Genomic DNA, 7,022 nt, shown 5'->3' on the forward strand with positions numbered 1-7,022 from the left:
AGGAATGCCTTTCTGGTGGCATTAGTCAAATTTTTCACTGAAGCAAATTAAAAATGCTTTGCGAAATGCGCAGAAATGGTTTATAATCCTCGGCCTAAGAAGCTGGGGAATTCCAAATGAAAATTGGCTTTGGACATGTGTGTTGGTAAATGGCAGATTGAGCTGATGCCCTCCCACCCCGTGCTTGTGTCCCGCTGGCATTGGATTTCTTGGATCCTTTGTAGGAAAATATGTCTGTTCTGCAACACAGAACATTATTAGGGTGTTTTTTTCCACCAGATTGTCATAATATTTTAGGAAGTTTGTGTTGATTTTGTTGTCAGGAAATGAAAGTGAGATTCATGAATAAGTACAAACTAATTGGGCATAGAGATAAATCTGGTTTCTTTAACAAAAACAGTCTTAACTCGGGAGTAACTGAGTGTAGCTGACTCCTCATAATCTGCTTTGGTTATTGAGCAGAAGAGCAGAGCAGAAATTTTGCAACTTATAACAGTATCTAATAATTTCTGAAAGAGGAGTAAAAAGGGATGACCTGATAGCCACTTAATAAGGCAATTTTTAGTCAAAATACTGTTTTTCCCTTGGAACTATTCCATCCAAGTTTCCTAATTTGACTCTTTTTATTATTCTAATAGGCACTTAGTTATTAATACCATTATGAGATGAAACTCTGGTGAAAATGTCCTAACCATTTTTATTCATCAAGTGTCCTGAGCATATTCTTCTGCCTTTTGTCATATTCTTCTATGGAGCTACTTGCAAGTGAGCACTTTGCTATTCCCCCAACTGCAATAACTCAATGTGATGGCTTTAAATAATGGAAAGCCCTAAAATATGATGGAGTTAAACAAATTCCAGAGGAAATAATGTGAACAATATTATTTGGAGCAGATACAGATCTTAGTTTTGGTTTTACCTGTCCATTGCTGCATTAAAAAATATTCCTGTTATGGTCCAAATCAACAAAATATAAAACTCCTAAAGGGAAATTCCCTTACTCTTGCCTGAGGAATTAATCAGCGTTGCTCCTTTCCATAAATCTTACTAAACAGAGAATCATTTAATGTGTCTTTATGTGAGGACTTTTCAACGTGCTTGATGAAATTTAGTTTTCATTGCTACTGAGGTTAGCCAGAATGAACAAGCAGGGAGGCTGACGTGAAGGTGAACTGGGATCAGCACAAGCCTGGCTGGAGGCTTTTTGTACACTGGTGTGTGCTGTGGGTGTTATGGTGAGAGCGGAGTAGGGTGCTCGCTGCAGGCCTGCAGCTGCAGTCGCATTCCAGGTTATGGCAAAAGGCCAGGGGGGAAAACTCGGGACAAAGCTCTTGTCTGTGGTTTCAGGTGTGACCTCTGTGTGGGTATGATTACCTGCCTGCCATTCTCAGGGCATCCAGGCAGCCTGTGGGGCACACGGGGTTCGTTCTGGCTCTTAAGATGGACAAACAGAATGTGAGAGCTCGGTGATGGGTCTGGAGGGACCTTTGTTGTCTTTGCCATCTACAAACCCTGGTGGCTGAGTGGCTGCTCAGAGCCTGTGCTCAGCTCAGTGAGACCTCAGCCTGGCCTGGCAGAGGGGACCAGGAACGTGCCTGTGGCAGAGGGGTCCTGCCCGGGGTCGTGGTGCTGCTCAGGGAGGAAAGTGCCCCTGTGCCAGGTTAGAGGCACTGCTGCCCCACACGCTGCGCGCATTCACAGGCAAGGACAAATGGCCACGCTTTGTATTCTGCATTGCTGTGTGCATGATGATTTTTGTGGAGAGAAGAGGGACCAAAACAGGTGATGTGTCTAAGAAGAAAGTCTGTGCTGGCAGCTGGACTGAAGCCAGGTGCATCAGTGGCCAAAACCAGGAGCACAAGTGCCTAACTCTAAGGGATGCTGGTCTCCTGCTCCTCCACTGACTGCTTGTGTGGTGGAAGAAAGGATGCTGCTAAGCAGGCTCCCACTTGGTCCCTACCTGTGTCTGCCCTCACTGCCTGACTTATGAGGTAGATATAAAAGTATTTAATAAAACTCTTTATTTAAAAGGGAATAAAGGAGCAAATGCACAAAGGAAGATAGAAGAAGGAAACTATCTTCAGTCTCTCTAGGATTTCTGCTAGAATTAGCAGGGAATTATTAATTGGTATTTTGGGAGAGGTAATAAAATTTCAACGACTAAAATTAAAACCTTATCTCTTTGGCAACAGAAGCATAAGACTACACAGGATATATTGGGAAATGTTGTCCATGTTCTCCAAGTTCAAGTGGCCTCTCAGTGCAGGAGCTCTTGCCAGCTCCAGTACCAAAATTTCCAGCAGATATTTTGTTTTTGCTAAATCTGAATGCTTTTCTTCCACAGCTGAAGGGTTACAGGAGGCTTTGCTGACTCCACAGGGCTGACAGGGTCCTGGAAAAGCAGAAGGAGCCCTCGGGGAGGGTGGAGAAGGGGCTATTTCTCACCACAGGGATATATAGTTTTAAGATCTGATGGAGTTTCAAGGTGTCAGCCCATTCCCTAGTGCATAACAGCAGTAATTGTATTTACAGTTACATGTAACCAGACTGGCACAGTCCCATCAGAGATGAAGAGCCTGATGTGGTGTGACTGCCACATGTAGAGAGGTGGGAGGTGCTGTGGGGAAGCTGCAGGGGCTGCTTGAGCTTTGTTGCTGTGAAGTCTGCTGAAGGCTGATGGTATCCTTGAGTGATGATAAAATCAAGGAGAGCCTAAACACAGTTTTGCTAAACAAAGTGCACATGGTATGTGCAAGAGAAGCCTAAACATATATATCTTCCTTTAGCTCTGATAGGGGAAGGACGGCTTTTGTTTGCTCTCTTGATATTTTGTGATTCACACATTAATTCCAAGCTTTACCAAAAGCTCTTACAAATTTTACTTTTATTAGAAATTTCCCTTTTTATTTCTTCTCTCATGCATTCACAAAGCCAGTGGTTTATAGACATAGCCTTAAGCAGTTTCTGCAGCTTCCCAGCATGTCTGCCAAGCAAAGTGAGCACAGGTGCTGCAGGTACAGCCTTTCCCTCTGGTGTAGGGCTGCTGGCAGTGCTCCAGCCCAGCCCTGAGAGGCAGCTCCATCCCTCTGGCTGCTTCTTTCCTGTGCTGCTGCTCAGGTTCACTTCGCCCTCCATCTCTGCCACAGCCCGTCTGTCCCAGCTCCCCTTGGTGTGCATTTAACAGGTGCATCCCCCCTGTGCTTTCTTGCTGTCTCTGGAGGTACCTTTCAATAAATAGCAATGAATCTGGACCTTCAGTTCAGTTTTGTGTCTTGACACCTTTGAATCCGATTTTGCAGTTGAGGTAGTGTGTAGGAGATGCTGATCTTGGCCAGATATTTGACCCAAATTACCTAAAACTCAGCATCAGACAGCCCCTGGCTATGTGTTTGTGGGGGGCTGGGTCAGCTCACAGCATCAATAAGCTGGTGGAGGTGCCCAGGTAAATGTCCATCAGCCTGGCTCAGACAAAGCTGGTTTTGCTGTATTGCTCCTTAAAGGAGCCGGAAGCAAGCAGCTCAGCCATACAGCACTAGGGGAGATGAAGGCATTCTATCCTTCCCCAAGCAATTTTGGTCTTGCCAAGTGCTCTGTTTACTGGGAAAATGAGTATTTCCTGAGCCGGAGAGGTGAGGTGCCATTCTGGAAAGGGTTTCTTGCACCTTTTTTTCCTGCATATTTTCAACTGAGTATTTTATCTAAAATCCAAAGAGCTGGTTCCAGTGCTTTTCACCAAGGAGAGATCTTTCCTGATATTAGTATTCCATGGAGCTACTGGAACATGCCCTGTGCGTTGCCCTGTAAGGGATGATTAAGTTCTCATTGCTTAAGATGAGGGGTTTTCCCATAGGTGTTCCCAGCCAGCGTGTACATGCTCCTGTACGATGTGCAGTGTGCTGTGGACATCTTTGATCTGAATGTTTGCAGCCTGCTGCCCTGGAGGAAACTGCACTTCCATAGGGGCAGAGTTATACAAAAATAATGTGCTTTAGGTGTCTTCAGCCAGAAGGACACGAGAGACCATGCCATGAATACTACTAAGAGACCAGCTTGGAGCCTGGAATGCTCCTTGCTTCAGACAATTATTCAGTAGGTTTTTCTGTGGCTGCAGTGATGGATGCTGCAAGGGGGAAAATACCCTTCAAACTTCATGTCCAGTTACTTGAATGAGAAGGGTAAAGAGTGTTTATAAATGCTCCTGGATTTCTGAGAGAGCAGCGAGGTTTGAAGGACTGTGGATACATTTATCCTTTAATAGAAAACTGAGGTGTAAATCACAGTTGGATGAGAGCCTGTTGAAGCTGTACCCCACCGGCTCCCCCTTGCCATGAAAGGACTCTCAGTGAGTCTTGCTCCTCTCCCTCTGCTCCGTGTTCTGCTGAACTCTTTTCTCTGTAAATTGAAAATGGGACATCTGTAATGTGGAGGCATTCTGGCAGGCAGGGTGTCAGCAAATCTGTGTATGATGCTCTTGTAATGATGTTTTCTAGTGGCTGCAGCTTTTGTCAAATGAGCAGGGACATCCATCCATGGTAATATTCCATAAATACATGATACAGCCAAATCACTGGGCAGTGCAGCACATGGGCTGAATAGGATTTAGCCTGGAGTTGAACATTCAATTTATGATAGCTCTTTCCCAGGCCATCCTTACTTTGCTTTTATGAGCCTCAGAATGACTGGGAGAATGTGTTTGCTTCCAGTGGCCCCTCCGTTGCTTGGTGGTGCTTTGGCTTCTGGTTTTGTGCAAACGTTGCTCTGTTGGTTGTCATCATCTTCCTATCCTTGGCACCCCATTTTGTTCTCATTACACAGGATGTTCACGATGTGCTGTGCAGGCTGGATGAGTTCTCCTCAGGTCTCCTACTGCCATATGTCTAATGGCAGATAAGCAGTGTGCAGCTTGTTACCTCAACAGAGAGGCAGAGCCTGACTGCGGCTGCTGGAGCCAGGATAATGGGTATTAGCTGAGTCTAAAGCATCACTGCAAGTTTTTGGTTTGCTTAATGCACTTTCCTACAACTGAGCTGCTGGATGAAGGGAGTTGGGTTGGGTTTTGAGGTGGTGGTGGTGATCTGAGCAGTTGGATCAGCAGAAGGTACTTCTGAGCAGCTCTTAGCTCTGGCTTCACTTTTTAACTGCTGTTGTGCCCTGGCACTCACTCTATTGCTCTTGTAAGGAGATTGATAGAATAGCACTGCAATACTCAGGAATGCAGGGTGGGAGCTGTGCTCACACCCTGTAGGTCTCTCCAGCTATCATCAGTTCACCAAGGGAACACGTAGTAATCCCTAGAAGAGTACATTTCTGCCGCTCAGCTGAAAACACATTTAATCTGATCTTTTTGTGGCAACACATTATTACAGAATGCTGAAGTTTTCTTGTGTAGATTTGATTTACTTTTTCTACCATCTGACTGCTCTAATCTGTCAGATTTATGATCTAATTATTTTCCTTTACTGTTAGATCCCAAATTAATTAACACTGCAGTGGTGCTGGCTCGTTAGCAATATTCATTGGGGTCACCCCACACACATAAGCATATCATCAACCTAAGGACATGCATTTCCTTTTTATATTATCATTATTCACTTGTCCTTCCTGCCTTGGTGACATCGTGTCACTCTGTAGCACCAAAAGAGCCCACTTCTCTCTCTCACTGCATATTCTCCATCACCACCAGTTCCTGTGTGTGTTGCTGGCATGTTTGGGCAGTGTGATCTGCTGCTGAGCTCGCTTCTTTCCCAAGCCCTCTGCCCTTGCTGCTTGTGTGCAAACCACCACGCCTGATGTCTCTGCGGGAATCAGTTGATTTATTTTGCCTGCAAAAGAGAGATATCTCATTGAATTCTCCTACATTGGCAATAGCTAGGTATCAATATATCAGTTGCCAGGTCAGGTCTCCTAAATAACATCTGGCTGAGCATGCTATTTCTTTATTTGTTAATAAAGCCATTTTTCCTCCTATCATCTTGCAAGGTGCTATTGCTCAGAGCTGGTGTTTTCTTTATGTTGTGGCTCTGAGTCTCATTTCAAAACAAACCTCTAAGCCCCAGTTGTGATGGGATTGTCTGTCAGAGATGGTGTTTATCAAATGCTGCCTCCACTCTCTGCGAAATGTTAACCTGCATTACCTTACAGTGCTGTGTGTCTCAGACACTTCAAGACCCTCATGGCTGCTTGTCATGCTCTGAGACAGCTATGAACTCATATGCTGGACTCAAGATACTACCTAAAGTTCTGAAAAATGTCTCTTTTTTGGGAGGTTTTGATACTTCTGCCCTGCCTCATTGAGGATGAGCTCTAGTGAAGTGCTACCATCCTGGTTTTTGTGATGGCGTTGGGGTTCCTGAGGTCACCCACTCTCCAAGAGTCTGCAGGAAGCCAAGCTTGCATGGCTCTGGAAGAGGTACCACTCTCCTCACCTAATTCAGATGGGGAAACACAAAACCAAAGACTTCCTCAGGTTAATTCCTGCCTGCATTAGGTCACCTGCCACAGAGAACAGGAGCCAAGTGCAGTCTGGGCTGCCCATCCTTGGGTGTGTGAGATCTGTAAACAAGCCTTTTTCCCATCACAACCAGACATTTATTTGCTGTAGACCAACCAGGAGTTGGGAAATGCCCCTCACCCATGGCCAGTCAGGTGTTTCCATCTCTTGGCTGGGGGCTGGGGAAGGGCTACAGGACAGGCAGCTGAGTCCTGCATAGAAAATAGGATGGGTTGCTGAGCTGTAGATTACAGTATCACCAATGTTTTAAGAGTTCAGCCTATCTGTCAGATAAAACTCAAAAGGAATGGATCAAAATTCCTCAAAATAAATTTGACCTCGTCAAAAGTTTTTCCCCTCCTTGAACTTTATTTCATCAGTGTCTTTTGTGTTTCAAGTCACAGCCAGATTTTGAAGCCTGAGAATTTCCCAGGGACGGATTTTGCTCTTTCCCATCATTTGGAGTGTCGCCAGCATGAGGACATGGTGGCTTGTGGTGGCCTCCTGGGGAGGGAGGTCTGGAGCCCTGTGT

Source organism: Corvus brachyrhynchos, unplaced genomic scaffold (genome assembly GCF_000691975.1).
Source record: "Corvus brachyrhynchos isolate BGI_N302 unplaced genomic scaffold, ASM69197v1 scaffold5, whole genome shotgun sequence".
In the NCBI taxonomy this organism is placed as follows: domain Eukaryota; kingdom Metazoa; phylum Chordata; class Aves; order Passeriformes; family Corvidae; genus Corvus; species Corvus brachyrhynchos.